The sequence below is a fragment of the Pristiophorus japonicus genome, chromosome 3 (genome assembly GCF_044704955.1).
Source record: "Pristiophorus japonicus isolate sPriJap1 chromosome 3, sPriJap1.hap1, whole genome shotgun sequence".
In the NCBI taxonomy this organism is placed as follows: domain Eukaryota; kingdom Metazoa; phylum Chordata; class Chondrichthyes; family Pristiophoridae; genus Pristiophorus; species Pristiophorus japonicus.
In genome coordinates this window covers 319,823,672-319,840,861 of record NC_091979.1, presented here as the reverse complement: position 1 = coordinate 319,840,861, position 17,190 = coordinate 319,823,672, and the positions used below count along the sequence as shown (strand labels likewise).

Below are 17,190 nucleotides of genomic sequence, written 5' to 3'. Positions count from 1 at the left end.
TGATGCAAAGGGTTAATTATGGATGTTTACGACGCTCTGTCAGTTGTTTCATTTGCCAACCACGTAGCTTGGTCAGACCTGCATCATGATGTGTGTGAGCTTCAGGTAGGTAGGGCTGTTAAAGACTGGCTATTCTGGAATTGCAAAGTTGTCAGGTATGCAGTTTTGAGTGATCTAGTTAATTGAGAGCAATGTCGGCAAATACTTCCTCCATCTCCCTTTGTGTTCTCACTTTTGTGTTCAGTGCATTCTGGTGTTTGGCAAATAGTAGTTTTTCTGTATGACTTCTGATTCCATATGATGCACCCCAGTACTCTTGCATACGGCAGTCTGAATGTGCAACCTTGAAAGCACAGCATACTTCGCTGTTGCAATTGTCCAATGTCAGTTCTCAGGTGTGTGCTGTTCACTCACTCTCCTGAGTCGCCACAGACCAGTTGCAGTGGACACAGTCAGAGATAAGTCAGTGTAATTACTGCCAAGTTGGAAAAAGTACAGACTAGTTTCATAACAATGTTCACGAGATAGCTTCACTGCTTTCCTCCCTCAGCCTCTGCACCGAGCGACTTCTCATCCTCGGTGATTTCCACCTCCATCTCAATTCATCGTGCTCTCTCTCCCCGACATTTTCTGCCCTCCTAGCCTCCCTTAATCTCTCCCTCCATGTAAACACCCCAACCCGTATTTGTTGTGTATCTGTAAAGCATGCACTCCCATGTTCCGCCACCAGGGAGCGCATCCCCTGAAGTCCCAAGGGATCCCAGCATCCCTTGGGAGCATTGTATATAAGCCGGCTCCGAAGGCCTGTTCCTCACTCTGGAGTGTCTTAATAAAGACTGAGGTCACTGTCACTTTAACCTCCCTGTGTGCAGTCTCATTTGTGTTAGGAACACAATAACTGGCGACGAGTATACGAATCCAACGCAAAAATGCAGCAAACTGTGGGCATCCTGGAGAAGTTCTCGGAGGGTGAGGACTGGGAAACCTATGTCGAACGGCTAGACCAGTACTTTGTAGCCAACGAGCTGGACGGAGAAGGAAGCGCTGCAAAAAGGAGAGCGGTCCTCCTCACGGTCTGCGGGGCACCGACCTACAGCCTCATGAAGAATCTTCTGGCTCCGGTGAAACCCACAGATAAGTCGTATGAGGAGCTGTGTACACTGGTTCGGGAGCATCTTAACCCGAGGGAGAGCGTGCTGATGGCGAGGTGTCGGTTCTACACATGCCAGTGATCTGAAGGTCAGGAAGTGGCGAGCTACGTCGCCGAACTAAGGCGACTTGCAGGACAATGTGAGTTTGATGGCTATCTGGAGCAAATGCTCAGAGACTTTTTTATACTGGGCATTGGCCACGAGACCATCCTACGAAAACTTTTGACTGCAGAGACACCGACCCTGAGTAAGGCCATTGCGATAGCACAGGCGTTTATGTCCACCAGTGATAACACCAAACAAATCTCTCAACACACAAGTGCTAGCAATGTTCATAAATTAACTAGAATTGTGTTTGCGAGCAGAAATGTACAGGGCAGAAACCACGAGTCTGCAACTGCCAGCAGGCCTCGGGTGATCCAGATGACTGAGTCCGCAACAAAGGATGAATGCAAGGCAATTCACACCTTGTTGGCGTTGTGGAGGCTTCCATTCAGCGTTTTCATCCCGCTTCAAAGGGTATGTTTGCAAGAGCTGTGGAACAATGGGGCACCTCCAACGAGCTTGCAGACGAGCTACACGCTCTGCAAAACCTGCTAACCACCACGTGGCAGAGCAAGATCGGTCCATGGTGGATCAAAGCAATTTCGAGCCTCAGAGAGAGGAGGCAGATGCTGAAGTACACGGGATGCACACATTTTCGATGAAATGTCCACCTATAATGCTAAATGTAAAATTGAATGGCTTACCCGTAGCCATGGAACTGGACACTCGTGCTAGCCAATCCATCATGAGTAAAAAGATGTTTGATAGACTGGTGCAACAAGGCACTCAGACCAGCCCTGAGCCCCATCCACACGAAACTGAGAACGTACACCCAAGAGCTCATCACTGTCCTGGGCAGCGTCATGGTCAAGGTCACTTACAAGGGCACGGTGCACGAACTGCCACTCTGGATTGTCCCGGGTGATGGCCCCACACTGCTTGGAAGGAGCTGGCTGGGCAAAATCCGCTGGAACAGGGATGACACCCGTCATCACATGTCGATGAGGCCTCATGTACCCAGGCTCTTAACAAATTTCCTTCCCTTTTTGAGCCAGGCATTGGAAACTTTTCCGGGGCGAAGGTGCGGATCCACTTGGTCCCAGAGGCACGACCCATTCACCACAAGGTGCGAGCGGTACCTCACATGATGAGGGAGAGAGTGGAAATCGAGCTGGACAGGCTGCAATGCGAGGACATCATCTCCCCAGTGGAATTCAGCGAGTGGGCCAGCCCGATTGTTCCAGTACTCAAAAGTGATGGTACGGTCAGGATTTGCGGTGATTACAAAGTAACTATTAATCGTTTCTTGCTACAGGACCAATACCCGCTACCTAAGGCAGACGACCTATTTGCAACACTGGCAGGAGGCAAGACGTTCACCAAGCTCGACCTGACTTCGGCCTACATGACGCAGGAGCTGGAGGAGTCTTCGAAGGGCCTCACCTGCATCAACATGCACAAGGGACTGTTCATCTCCAACAGATGCCTGTTTGGAATTCGGTCGGCTGCAGCTATCTTCCAGAGAAACCTGGAGAGCCTACTCAAGTCGTTACCATGCACGGTAGTTTTTCAGGACGGACGACCTATTGGTCACGGGTCGGGACACCGTTGAGCATCTAGAAAACCTGGAGGAAATCCTCCAGTGACTGGATTGCGTAGGGCTGTGGCTGAAGAGGTCGAAATGCATCTTCATGGCAACAGAAGCGGAGTTTTTGGGGAGAAAGATCGTGGCGGACGGCATTCGGCCCACAGACGCCAAGACAGAAGCTATCAGGAACGCGCCCAGGCCACAGAACGTCACGGAGCTGCGGTCATTCCTGGGATTCCTCAACTATTTTGGTAACTTCCTACCGGGGTTAAGCACCCTCTTCGAGCCCCTGCATATGTTATTGCTTAAAGGTGAGAACTGGGTATGGGGAAAAAAACCAAGTAATTGCTTTTGAGAAAGCCAGAAACATTTTATGCTCCAACAAGCTGCTTGTATTGTACAACTCGTGTAAAAGACTTGTACTAGCATGTGATGTGTCGTTGTACGGAGTCGGGTGTGTATCACAACAAGCTAACGTTGCGGGGAAGTTGCAACCTTTCGCCTATGTCTTAAGGAGCTTGTCTAAGGCCGAGAGGGCCTACAGCATGATTGAGAAAGAGGCATTAGCGTGTGTGTTCAGGGTAAAGAAAATGCATCAGTGCCTGTTTGGCCTCAAATTTGAGCTGGAAACCGATCACAAGCCCCTCATCCCTGTTCGCTGAAAACAAGGGGATAAATACTAATGCCTCAGCCCGCATACAAAGGTGGGCACTCGCGCTATCAGCGTCTAACTATACCATCCGCCACAGGCCAGGCACCGAGAACTGTGCGGATGCTCTCCGTGGGCTACCATTGCCCACCGCGGGGGTGGAAATGGCGCAGCCTGCAAACTTGTTGATGGTGGCACAGTCCGCAGACTTGTTGATGGTCATGGAAGCGTTTGAAAATGATAAATCACCTGTCATGGCCTGCCAGATTAGGATTTGGACCAGCCAAGATCCTCTGCTGTCCCGAGTAAAAACCTGTGTACTGCATGGGAGCTGGCCAGCATCCCCGTTGAAATGCAAGAGCTAATCAAGCCGTTCCAGCGGCGAAAGGACGAGCTGTCCATTCAGGCAGACTGCTTGTTGTGGGGTAACCACGTAGCGCTACCCAAAAAGGGCAGGGAGATGTTCATCTCTGATCTCCACAGCACACACCCGGGTATAATAATGATGAAAGCGGTAGCCAGATTCCACGTGTGGTGGCCCGGTATCGACTCTGACTTAGAGTCCTGTGTACGGCAATGCAGCGGGTGTGCTCAGTTGAGCAACGTGCCCAGAGAGGAACCACTAAGTTTGTGGTCCTGGCCCTCCAGACCATGGTCGAGGATCCATGTTGACTATGCGGGCCCGTTTCTCGGTAAAATGTTCCTGGTGGTGGTGGATGCTTTTTCAAAATGGATTGAATGTGAAATAATGTCGGGAAGCACCGCCACCGCCACCATTGAAAGCCTGAGGGCCATGTTTGCCACCCACGGCCTGCCTGACACACTGGTTAGTGACAACGGGCCATGTTTTACCAGTGCCAAATTCGTGACCCACAACGGGATCAAACATGTCACCTCGGCCCCGTTTAAACCAGCCTCCAATGGGCAGGCAGAGCGGGCAATACAAACCATCAAACAGAGCCTTAAACGAGTCACAGAAGGCTCACTCCAAACCCGCCTGTCCCGAGTACTGCTCAGCTACCGCACGAGACCCCACTCACTCACAGGGGTGCCCCCAGCTGAGCTACTCATGAAAAGGACACTTAAAACCAGACTCTCGCTGGTTCACCCCAACCTGCATGATCAGGTAGAGAGCAGGCGGCAACAACAAAATGTTAACGATGGTCGCGGCACAGTGTCATGGGAAATTGATCTGAATGACCCTGTGTATGTGCTAATCTATGGACATAATCCCAAGCGGATCGCGGGCACAGTGATAGCTGAAGAAGGGAGTAGGGTGTTTGTAGTCAAACTAGACAATGGACAAATTTGCAGAAAGCACCTGGACCAAACGAGGCTGCGGTTCACAGACTGACCTGAACAACCCACAGCAGACCCTACCTTTTATGAGCCCACAACACACACCCAAAGGATCAACGACACTACCCCGGACCAGGAAATTGAACCCACAACGCCCAACAAGGCCAGGCTCACCCAGCAGCCCTGCAGGGCCAACAGCACGCCAGCCCAGCGAGGGCACAGCCAACACACCAGAACAGACATTTGTACCGAGGCGGTCCACCAGGGAAAGAAAGGCTCCCGACCGCCTCACCTTGTAAATAGTTTTTACTTTGACTTTGCGGGGGAGTGATGATGTGTATCTGTAAAGCATGCATTCCCATCTTCCGCCACCAGGGCGCGCATGAACCTGTGGAATTGAGGCCAATTCACGAAATATATTCAAAAAGGAGTTTGATGTAGTCCTTACTACTAGGGGGATCAAGGGGTATGGTGAGAAAGCAGGAATGGGGTACTGAAGTTGCATGTTCAGCCATGAACTCATTGAATGGCGGTGCAGGCTCGAAGGGCCAAATGGCCTACTCCTGCACCTATTTTCTATGTTTCTATGTTTCTATCCCCTGAAGTCCCAAGGGATCCCAGCATCCCTTGGGGAGCACTGTATATAAGCCGGCCCCTAAGGCCTGTTCCTCACTCTGGAGTGCATTGAAAGACTGAGGTCACTGTTACTTTAACCTCCCTGAGTGCAGTCTAGTCTGTGTTAGGAACACAATAGTATTCATGGCATGCCTCTTGACCTTGCCACCTCAATCACAACAAGGCCATCTCTGACCACTTCCTTGTATCACTTTCCAGCCACATCCCTTCGCCCCCAACCCTACTTCCTTCTTTGTCTGCCCACCTTGAAAAAACACACTCCCAATTAATTTCCAACTGCACTTTCAAAATCTCACCTCTCTAGCCTTTGGCCCTCTATTCACTACGAAATGTATGCAGCTTTTGATCTGTTCAACCACACCTTTGATGCCCTCGTCCCTATTAAAACCCATTACACACACTCTCAACCCAGCTGCTCCCCCTATATGGCCCTCATCTCCACTCCCTTAAGTCCAAGGGACGCAGACTAGAACAGTTATAGTTTAGCCATTCACTGCCAGATCTGTCTGGACCACATAAAGCATTATCTGGCCCTGCTCTCATCTGCCAAAAGTGCTCACTATTCCAGGATCATTCTGGATTGCAAAGTTAACGCCTGCCACCTCTTCTCTGTTGCAAACCGTCTTCTTAAACCTTTCTCCCCCGTCTCTTCCACACTCGCCTCCAACAACAAGTGCGAGGAGCTCATGGACGACTTTGTCTCTGAGATTGAGACCATTCAATTAGCTGCCTCTGCCTCTTCCCCTCCTCTAGCCCCCTGGCCCAAACTTCAGGATTCCCTCCTGCCCCAGTCCTGAACTCACAACTTTCTCCTGCTTCTGTCCTATCTCGCCTCATGCCCTCTCCAAGCTCATCTTGTCCATGAGACCAACTTCTTGCTCTCTTGACCCAAGTCCCATTAAATTGTTAAAAGGTCATTGCTGACCACATAACTTCCTTTTCTGACTCCCATGTTAGCTGATATTAACAGTTCGTTCTCCTCGGGTACTATACCCCTCTCTCTCAAATCTGCTGTCATCACCTCTCCTCAAAAAAAACAACCCTTGATCCCTCCATCCTTGCAAAAACTTACTGCCCCATCTCTAACCTCCCTTTTCTCGCGAGTCTTTGAACATGTTGTCATGTGCCATATCTATCCCCATCATTCCCAGAACTCCATGTTTGAATTCCTCCAGTCAGGTTTCCACCCCTGCCACAGTACTGAAAGAGCTCTTATCAAAGTCACAAATGACATGCTAATGTAACTGTGACAAAGGTCAACTATCCCTCCTCATCCTTCTCGACCTGTCTGTAGCTTTTGACACAGTTGACCACACCGTTGTCCTCGAGCCTCCCCACCACCGTCCAGCTGGGTGGGACTGCACTCGCCTGGTCCCGGCAATGGCTCTCTTCCCGCCTTGGGACGTTTTACTATATTAGGGGTACTATTATAAATGCAAGTTGTTGTTGCTTTAGTTATGGTATGTGAAATAATAAATTGAAGCCTTGCATGTTCAAAACTGCTTTAAGCAAAGGTCAAATCACAGGGAAATAAAATGTTCTGCCAACTAGCTATAAGGTCATTTGCACACAGCAAGGTAGAAGCATTAACAGTTGTTGGGTTTACCTTTTGATTGGCCCCCTTCCATCGTGGAATCAAGATTGGCTTGGGCAACATCTATCACCATTAATGTGCAGGTAGAGGAGGGGTTCACAAGAAGGAAAGGAGTTTCAGAATAAGTTAGTAGGCAATGGGGTAGAGTGTTTCTGCAGAAGTCTATGCAAAAAACAGCTTCTTAAATAGCCACCAGCAGCTTAAAGTGAAAATCACATTCCTTCTGGTAGCAATACACCCTGACAAATCACTTGCCTTAATAACTGGCTGTAACAAGTAATCTCCTGTGCGTAATGTAACTTTCTCCCAAGCCTTGTGTCCACCAAAGTTTGATGGAAAAGTGCTACATTTTATGAGGCAGGGGATTGCGAAGTAACAATATCCAACTCATCCCATGGATGCTGTGTGCTCATTTGGAAAAGCTGGTCATTGTGTAATCGGTGCGTAAGTATGTGCTGTTTGATGTACTTACACTGGTAATATATGTGCAATAACCAGGTGAGGTGGCGGCTACTGCAACAAGAGCCACTTTAACATGGTGCTTGTTTAGTTGGGTTCCTTGTGGATAACTTTAACCTAACCCATCTGTCAGAAAATAAGATTGGGTGGAACATCGGCTTTACATCCCGCCCAATATTACCCTGCATTGAACGTTTAAAAATAAAAAGCCTGTGGATTTTCCACTTGGCGAGTTGGGTTAAAGTTACCCTTAAATCGGCTTCCCACATTTACACTTGTAAAACCTAGAGCTGCAAACCAATGGAGAGCTGTGCCAAACTCCTGTGGGTCACCTGATCAAGGAGTGAAAAGCTGAGCCATACAGATCAGGAACTTCTTGTTTCAATCTCTGATTTGTGCCGAGTTGGCTTATTTTAGTAGGGGGCACTTTAAAAAAAAAAAAAAAAAAATTTCTTTTCTCCAGGGTGTGCAAATCTGGCATTTTTCTACCCATCCCTAGTTGCCCTGCGAAGATGGTTCTGTGCTGCATTTTTTGAACCACTGCAGTCCATGTGGTGATGGTACTCCCGCAAAGCTGTTGGGTAGGGAATGCCAGGATTTTGAGCCACAGATGATGACGGAGCAGTGATGTGTGTCCAAGTCAGGATGGTTTGTGACTTGGAAGGAAGCTTGGAGATGATGGCGATTCCATGCCCCTTGTCCTTCTCGGTCGGTGGCCGTCACTGGTTTGGGAGGTGCTGTCGAGGAAGACTTGGCGCGTTGCTGGAGTGCGTCTTGGAGATGGCACACACTGCAGCCACCGGTGCGCTGTTGGTGGAGGGTGTGGATTGCTTAGACGCGTGGATTAGGTGCTGATCAAACACACTGCTTTGTCCTGGATGGTGTCGAGATACAATTGGTCTTCAGGCTTCTACATTTAAGAGGAAGTAAATTGAATCAAGGTTCCTGCTTCTAATAGTTACACAACCGTTTCTGCTGTAAGTTCATGTGTGTTGCCAAGAACAGAAATGTTCCATTTGTGATGCCCACTCCCATGCATTCATGCCGTGTAGTCTCTCTTTAATTATTAATGTGGTTACATGTATCTTCAAATGTAACAGTTTGGATTTTGATGCCTTGGCAGTAATGTGGTCTGATACGTTGTCGTCCTTGATTTTACAGATAAGAATTGCGTTGGCCCTAGACAAAAGTGAGTTCCTAGGGCGTGTGTCCACTAACCAATTGTGTTGGGAGTCATAATAAAAACAAACAAACACTTGGGGAAAGTGATAGTGCTTGTGTAAGTAAAAGCTATAGACAAAGAAGGACTCTTTATTCAAGCAAAATACACTTTTAGATGGGCTCAAATGACTGGTTCTTTTCTTGGGCGGCATTTACGCTACAAATATAACATTGGTACAAAGCAGCTTTACTTTCCAAAAACGTTAAGCGGTTGTCGTTTAAGGTCATCTTGCTCCTTTTCGTTCCAGAGCGAGCTCAGACCCTGGATTTTCACCTCAACATCTTAGCAGTGTTGTAAATTAAAACTACTTGGTATCGACACTACTCGTGTAAATGGAGCTTTCAGTCACTTGCTCTTGGAGTGAAGCAGAGTGAGATTCTGGTATAATGTGCACCAAAACACTATTGTAAGCTGTTTTTCAATTTTTCTCATATCCGGCATATCTTTGAGTTTCTGAACACGTTAACCTCTGGAGATTTATTGACAGTTACTGCGTCATTTCAACTCGTGGCCAGTCACAAAGCAAACTACTTGTTGTGCTGCAGTAATAGGGACTGAAGGCCATAGTGGACACGGGTGATATTTAATTTTACTTGTTTCATTTGTTTTATGGTAATGGGCTAGAATTTCCGCTCCCTTTGCCCCGGTTTTCTTGGCGGTTCTGCTCATTTTCACGGAAAACCACCTGGCGAAAATTCCCGCTCCATTTCACCGAGTTCCCCGGCGGTTTCGAAATACCGCTGGGGAGCGGACGGCCGGCGTGTACCCCCTGAAAAAACTGCTACCGCCCACGTTTGGGCTCAGCGGTGACCCGTAGGTAAGATTGGAAAAAAAAACGCCCACGAAAAGCAGCCGGAGCCGGAAGAAAGGTAAATCAAAGGTAATTCTTTTAAAATTCTTTTACAGCGATTAAGTTTAAAAAGTGTCTTGAGAATGTTATCTGATTTTTTTTTTGTTATTTGGAAAAAATATTTTTTTGTGTTTTCCCCCTCCCTAGGCCCAACTGCAGCCTCGGTCTAAATTTGAGTATGTGCTGCCCATTTTAATTAAGAACAGTCCAATTTGCCCAGGATCGCGATTAACTGCCGAGAATCTGCATGTAAGATCCATTTTCTCACCGGGCAGTATTTTTTCCTTTTTTTTGGTGCAATTTTTCGCCGGTGTTAATTTAAGATTCTTAGCGATCTTTTGGGTGGCAATCCTGCGGTGGCTGGAATTATGGAAATTTTAGTCCTAGTTCGTTCTTGGTTGTGTTCCTCTAAAAGAGGATTTTTTTTTTTGTTTGATGACTCTGGGACAACCCAGTGTCTCCTTATAGTTTTATTAAGAAAAGGCGTAATGTTGATGACCTCAAGCTGTGAGGGAAATGGAATACAGACTGAACCCAATTACAAATGACTGTCATTACATTCAAAAAGATGAAGTTGGGAAGATGTGAAACATACAGATGCTTTTTGCAGCACTGTAGGCAAACTTGGGCATCAGCTGTACAGGCAACTCTTGATTATCCGTCCACGGATCTAATGGTGAACCCACTGCAATGGCACTTTTTAAAAACTGTGATTCTGTCCCATGTACAGCTACACAGTCCTGCGCTGACCACTTTCTGCACCTGTCTGCCACCCGGCCTCGGGGGTAAGTAAAGCCGAGTCTCATTCGACCTCCAGCGGTTGAAGCCTTTAGCCTGGCCATTTCACCTTTCAGCCACGCCGCTGGGCCCGATCAACGCACTAGCGGGGAATGAGCTCGGGTTTCTAGGCAGGATCTGTGGACCCTCGGCCTCGGGGGTAAGTAAAGCCGAGTCTCATTCGACCTCCAGTGGTTGAAGCCTTTAGATTGGCCATTTTAAGAAAAAGTAGACGCAGTGTAACATGGGTCTCTTCACTTTTTATATTAAAATGAATAGGTGATCTAGCATTAAAGTATAAATTTGGGACCCAAACATTCTCGGCAAGTATGTGCACTCGCCCTAGCGGCAAAATCATTCACCCGGAATAGCCTGATCCCCAAGGGCCCTGGATAATCAAGAGTTGCCTGTACATGCAAATTCATCTTGAGCTGGACAGGGAGGTTTCTGTGTCTCTGCATGTGTCTGTGTGTGCGTCTGTGTTACTCGAGAAGGGATTGAGGTGAGAAAACATCTGATATGCTTCACGTTAACCAAAAACAAGAGATCAGTTTTGTTGGGCCAAATGGGCATTTCCGATTTGTTAAAACTACTTGTCATGTACATGCATAGTCTCACCCATGAGGCTACTAACCAAAGACGCACTTGCTACAGAGGGACCATTGTGGTATCCACCTAATATGAATCTCCCTAATGTGAATCTAATGTGTTGCTGATTCAGTAATGCTCCTGAGGGACTTTTGCTGTGGATTTTACCTTGCGTTAGAAACATAGAAACATAGAAAATAGGTGCAGGAGTAGGCCATTCGGCCCTTCTAGCCTGCACCGCCATTCAATGAGTTCATGGCTGAACATTCAACTTCAGTACCCCATTCCTGCTTTCTCGCCATACCCCTTGATCCCCCTAGTAGTAAGGACCTCATCCAACTCCTTTTTGAATATATTTAGTGAATTGGCCTCAACAACTTTCTGTGGTAGAGAATTCCACAGGTTCACCACTCTCTGGGTGAAGAAGTTCCTCCGCATCTCGGTCCTAAATGGCTTCCCCCTTATCCTTAGACTGTGACCTCTGGTTCTGGACTTCCCCAACATTGGGAACATTCTGTCTAACCCCGTCAGAATTTTAAACGTTTCTATGAGGTCCCCTCTCATTCTTCTGAACTCCAGTGAATACAAGCCCAGTTGATCCAGTCTTTCTTGATAGGTCAGTCCCTCCATCCCGGGAATCAGTCTGGTGAACCTTCGCTGCACTCCCTCAATAGCAAGAATGTCCCTCCTCAGGTTAGGAGACCAAAACTGTACACAATACTCCAGGTGTGGCCTCACCAATGCCCTGTACAACTGCAGCAACACCTCCCTGCCCCTGTACTCAAATCCCCTTGCTATGAAGGCCAACATGCCATTTGCTTTCTTAACCGCCTGCTGCACCTGCATGCCCACCTTCAATGACTGATGTACCATGACACCCAGGTCTCTTTGCACCTCCCCTTTTCCTAATCTGTCACCATTCAGATAATAGTCTGTCTCTCTGTTTTTACCACCAAAGTGGATAACCTCACATTTATCCACATTATACTTCATCTGCCATGCATTTGCCCACTCACCTAACCTATCCAAGTCGCTCTGCAGCCTCACAGCATCCTCCTCGCAGCTCACACTGCCACCCAACTTAGTGTCATCCGCAAATTTGGAGATACTACATTTAATCCCCTCATCTAAATCATTAATGTACAGTGTAAACAGCTGGGGCCCCAGCACAGAACCTTGCGGTACCCCACTAGTCACTGCCTGCCATTCTGAAAAGTACCCATTTACTCCTACTCTGCTTCCTGTCTGACAACCAGTTCTCAATCCATGTCAGTACACTACCCTCAATCCCATGTGCTCTAACTTTGCACATCAATCTCTTGTGTGGGACCTTGTCGAATGCCTTCTGAAAGTCCAAATATACCACATCAACTGGTTCTTCCTTATCCACTCTACTGGAAACATCCTCAAAAAATTCCAGAAGATTTGTCAAGCATGATTTCCTTTTCACAAATCCATGCTGACTTGGACCTATCATGTCACCTCTTTCCAAATGCACTGCTATGACATCCTTAATAATTGATTCCATCATTTTACCCACTACCGATGTCAGGCTGACCGGTCTATAATTCCCTGTTTTCTCTCTCCCTCCTTTTTTAAAAAGTGGGGTTACATTGGCTACCCTCCACTCCATAGGAACTGATCCAGAGTCAATGGAATGTTGGAAAATGACTGTCAACGCATCCACTATTTCCAAGGCCACCTCCTTAAGTACTCTGGGATGCAGTCCATCAGGCCCTGGGGATTTATCGGCCTTCAATCCCATCAATTTCCCCAACACAATTTCCCGGCTAATAAGGATTTCCCTCAGTTCCTCCTCCTTACTAGACCCCCCGACCCCTTTTATAACCGGAAGGTTGTTCGTGTCCTCCTTCGTGAATACCGAACCAAAGTACTTGTTCAATTGGTCTGCCATTTCTTTGTTCCCCGTTATGACTTCCCCTGATTCTGACTGCAGGGGACCTACGTTTGTCTTTACTAACCTTTTTCTCTTTACATATCTATAGAATGAGTTTACTTGGGATCTGACTGCTAAATCCATTTTACACTGAGGACCAATTTATTGAAAGTTGGCATGCAGGTACATCAGGCAGTGAAGAAGGCAAATGGTATGTTGGCCTTCATAGCTAGGGGGTTTGAGTATAGGAGCAGGGAAGTCTTACTGCAGTTGTACAGGGCCTTGGTGAGGCCTCACCTGGAATATTGTGTTCAGTTTTGGTCTCCTAATCTGAGGAAGGACATTCTTGCTATTGAAGGAGTGCAGCGAAGGTTCATCAGACTGATTCCAGGGATGACTGAACTGACCTATGAGGAGAGACTGGATCGACTGGGCCTGTATTCACTGGAGATTAGAAGGATGAGAGGGGATCTCATAGAAACATATAAAATTCAGACGGGACTGGACAGGTTAGATGCAGGAAGAATGTTCCCGATGTTGGGGAAGTCCAGAACCAGGGGACACAGTCTAAGGATAAGGGGTAAGCCATTTAGGACTGAGATGAGGAGAAACTTCTTCACTCAGAGTTGGTAATCTGTAAAATTCCCTACCGCAGAGAGTTGTTGACGCCAGTTCATTGGATATATTCAACAGGGAGTCAGATATGACCTTTACGGCTAAAGGGATCAAGGAGTATGGAGAGAAAGCAGGAAAGGGGTACTGAGGTGAATGATCAGCCATGATCTTATTGAATGGTGGTGCAGGCTCGAAGGGCCGAATGGCCTACTCCTGCACCTTGTTTCTATGTCACTTCCCCCTAATTTGAGTTCAAACTAGAAAGGAGAGCAATGGTCTCATTTACTAACCGTGTATATAACGCAATAAATTTATTAACTACGTTTCCTTGAACTATTTTTTGGCTGCTAGGAATATTTTGAAACACATGAAGCTGACCAAAGATAAATGGCTATATTGCTGTGGTTGCAAGTTCATGAGTAAAGTTCCACATCCCTTGATTGCATAACATACATAATTTTTAGCATAAGAGCACTGTAGACAATACATCTTCATCTTGTCTGTGGCAACTCAGATGAACTAAATAAGTGAGTACATTCTTCCAACTGGAAGAGCAGCAGAAAAACATGAAGCATTTACTGCAGTTAAGTGAAGATGCATGAGCAAAGTAAAGAATAGTTTACGAGTTTACTTCTCTTCAAATTCTTTAATGCACAATTAACTTAGAACACCCAGCCTGATAGCCAGAAGATGATATTCCATCACATTCACATTACAGGTACAACATCTCAAATCTGTCTGTCTGAAAATCGGAATTGTCCAAAAACTGGACATTTTTGAGAGAATCCCATTTGATAATTAATAAAATAAAATCCGGAATTATTGTCCAAAAACCAGCGGGATGGATTCGTTATTGGCTTTGCCGCTATGTTCTAAATGTTGTGCGATTGGTCCGAGCCTTGCCGAATGACCCTCGAACCGGCCCGACCTGAACTAACCCACGCCACCATTTGTACTTAGTCTGTCTCGGAAGCATACGTACGCGCTTGATTTTTTTTTTGACCGAAATCGTGAAAAATCCGAATCAGCACAGTCTCTGTCTTGAGGTTGCTGGATTTGAGATGTTGTACCTGTACTTAATTTCACTTTTTGCTTTTTTAAACGTCATCTAAATTGATAAATATCTTAACTTATCTGAGCCAAAGTTAAGCTTTCTTCATAGATTGATCAATTAACTTCCACTCCCAATAAGACATTACACTGATTTTGTAGATTTTGTCCTATATTATTCTTTTTTTCCACTGTAAAATTGGAATTTGTAGCATCTTTGCTGTTCGTCCTTTTTGCCCGCATGAATGTACGATTTTTTTAAGTGGTTTATTTGAGCACATTGCTTGTAGATGATCAAATTGTTGGTATTGCTTTAAACAAACTGACCTTCATCAAATCTCCCAAAAATGCAGGTTTCAACTCACCTTTGAGGAAGCTCCTGTTCAGCAATACATCTTCACAATTCCTGGTTTTGCATATGTTTTATTTTAATTTTATGAATAGATGTTTTAAAAAAAAAATCAGTGAACATTTATAACCTGTGTTCTTATAATGGAGGCATTCAACAAATCGCATTAGCAAGTTTAAAAAAGATATATTACACTTCTGGTCGACATGTTTATGAGAAAGATATCCAGGCATAGAGGGTGTAGAACAGTGCACTTAGATGGATAGCTCGTGTGCCGACTGCCAGCTCTGAAGAGAGGCTGCAGAAAGAAGCATGGAATGTTTACACTGAACAAGAGAAGTCTTCAGGATCCTAATGGAAAGAGACAAGCTATACGTTGATATATTTACCATAGTCGCAGATTCTATAATGAGGGTGTAGCTGGAGAAGAGGGAAGGTGAATAGAGGGTTTAGACTGAATTACTTTATGAAGATGGTGGTGAATGTATGGGGTGGATAATCCAGGGAAGCAGTGGGGGCTGATTTATATCACTCAATTCAAGGAGAGATTAGACAAGTACCTGGCCAAAAATCTGAGGGAGAGGTTTAAGCGATATCGCAAATGTGATTCTTCCTAGACACTGGGGACTAGCCAAGTTTCTACTTGCGAAGAAAAAAAAAAAATTCTATATCCTGGTGTGTTTTGTTAGAGAGTTTTGTATTCAGATAAGAATCATACAGCACAGGAGGCCATTTGGCCGATGATGGCTCTTTGAAAGACATATCCAGTCAGTTCCATTCCCCTGCTCTTTTTCCATAGCCCTGAAAATGTTTCCTTTTCAAGTATATATTCAATTCCCTTTTGAAAGTTACGATTGAATTGGCCTTTTTTTTTCCAATTTATCAGATTATTGACTCTCTCACCAGTGGAAATAGTTCCTCTCTATCTACTATAAAACTAAACCCCTCATCATTTTGAACACCTCTCTTAAGTCTCCCTTTAACCTTCTCTGCTCTAAGTAGTTTCTCTGGTCGAAATCAAAGTTCATAATGTAATCGTCAGAAACGGCCAATGTAAAACTATCGGCTCAATTTTGCCCAACCCCTGTTTTCGGCGCACTTACCTTAAGTGCGGCAACTTTGCGCGCTGGAAACTGTGCCAGAAAAAGGTCACCCCATCCTGGCCGCTCTTCCGAGTCCACGGAGTTTCAGCGTGGTGTGCAATGTGAAGTGGGGGGTGCGGAGCAACAGGCCAGCGCAGAAAACACTGCCGGCATCTGCGCACATGCGCAGTGAAGTCTGCGCGCATGCTCCTGCCCTCCCAGCGTGTCCTGTGGGCTGTGAGCAGGACCCGATGCTCGCCGCACCCTATCCCCGGCCGAAGGGACACCCCGATCTCGCCGCACCCTATCCCCGGCCGAATGGCCTCCCGCACCAGCCAGCCGGCCCGCTGAGTCCTCGGGCCGAGGTAGGACTTCAGTTTTATTTTTTTATTCATTGATGGTTGTGCTTGAGTGTTTTGATTGGTGGATGGAGGAGGTGGGGTGGGGCCGAGCGGGAGAAGGAGTGTTTTGATGCAGGGGGAAGGGAACTTAAAAAAAAAATTGATTCTAGCATAAAGATAGGACTTCTATTTTTTTATTTGTTATTGATTGCTTATTTTTGTGCTTTGCAAGTCTTGGTGCTTTAAATGTACTAACCTGCGCCGATTTCTTAACTGCCCGCAAGGTTTTTCAGAGCTGGCCACACACGCTGACTTAATTCGATTTGGAGTAACTTTTGGCTGGCCAAAGTGGCATAAATGGCCAAAACTGGCGTAAGTGTCTGGGAACGCCCCCTTTTGGGGGAAAAAAAAACTGAACTAAAAAAAAAATCGTACCGAACTGGCTTACTCTGGAGCAGATTTTGGGGGGAAAATGGCATTTTTTAACTTGCGCCAGAAAAAACAACTTACTCCAAAAAAATTGATGCAAGTCATGGCCAAAATTGGGCCCTATATTTGGGAGGGAGAGTAAAGATTTTTAGCTGAGCTTTTTGAATGCAACAATTAAACTAAAATGTTATCTTCAGTTGTTTACTCGTGTTTGAACTATTCTAAAATATTTAATTCAAAACTGCCAAACATGATGCACCCTCTGTTTCCCCACTTTTTTATGTTGAAATGTGAAGACTATTGAGATAAACTTCCTAATTCAAATTTAAAATTGACCATTTAAAAATGCAATTTTAAAAGTTTTAAAATGTATCTTTGCTTATTTCTCAGTGTTTCTCTAAAATACTGTGGTATCGTTGCACGAAACAGGCTCTGTCTCTATGTGGGTGTCATTTCAGTCAGCTAAAACATTCCACTGGCGTGCCCCAGTTTAAGCTCTAGTTGGCATTATAAGCAAAAGTTGGATAAATAGTTTATTTAAATAAGAAACCATACATTTTCAACAATTA

General features: G+C 46.0%; 1 protein-coding gene across 1 annotated transcript in view; it reads left to right on the top strand.

Annotated features, from left to right (window-relative positions):
* Positions 1 to 17,190, top strand: part of LOC139259616 (pantothenate kinase 1-like) — a 106,408-nt gene that overhangs the window by 31,738 nt on the left and 57,480 nt on the right. The window lies entirely within an intron of this gene.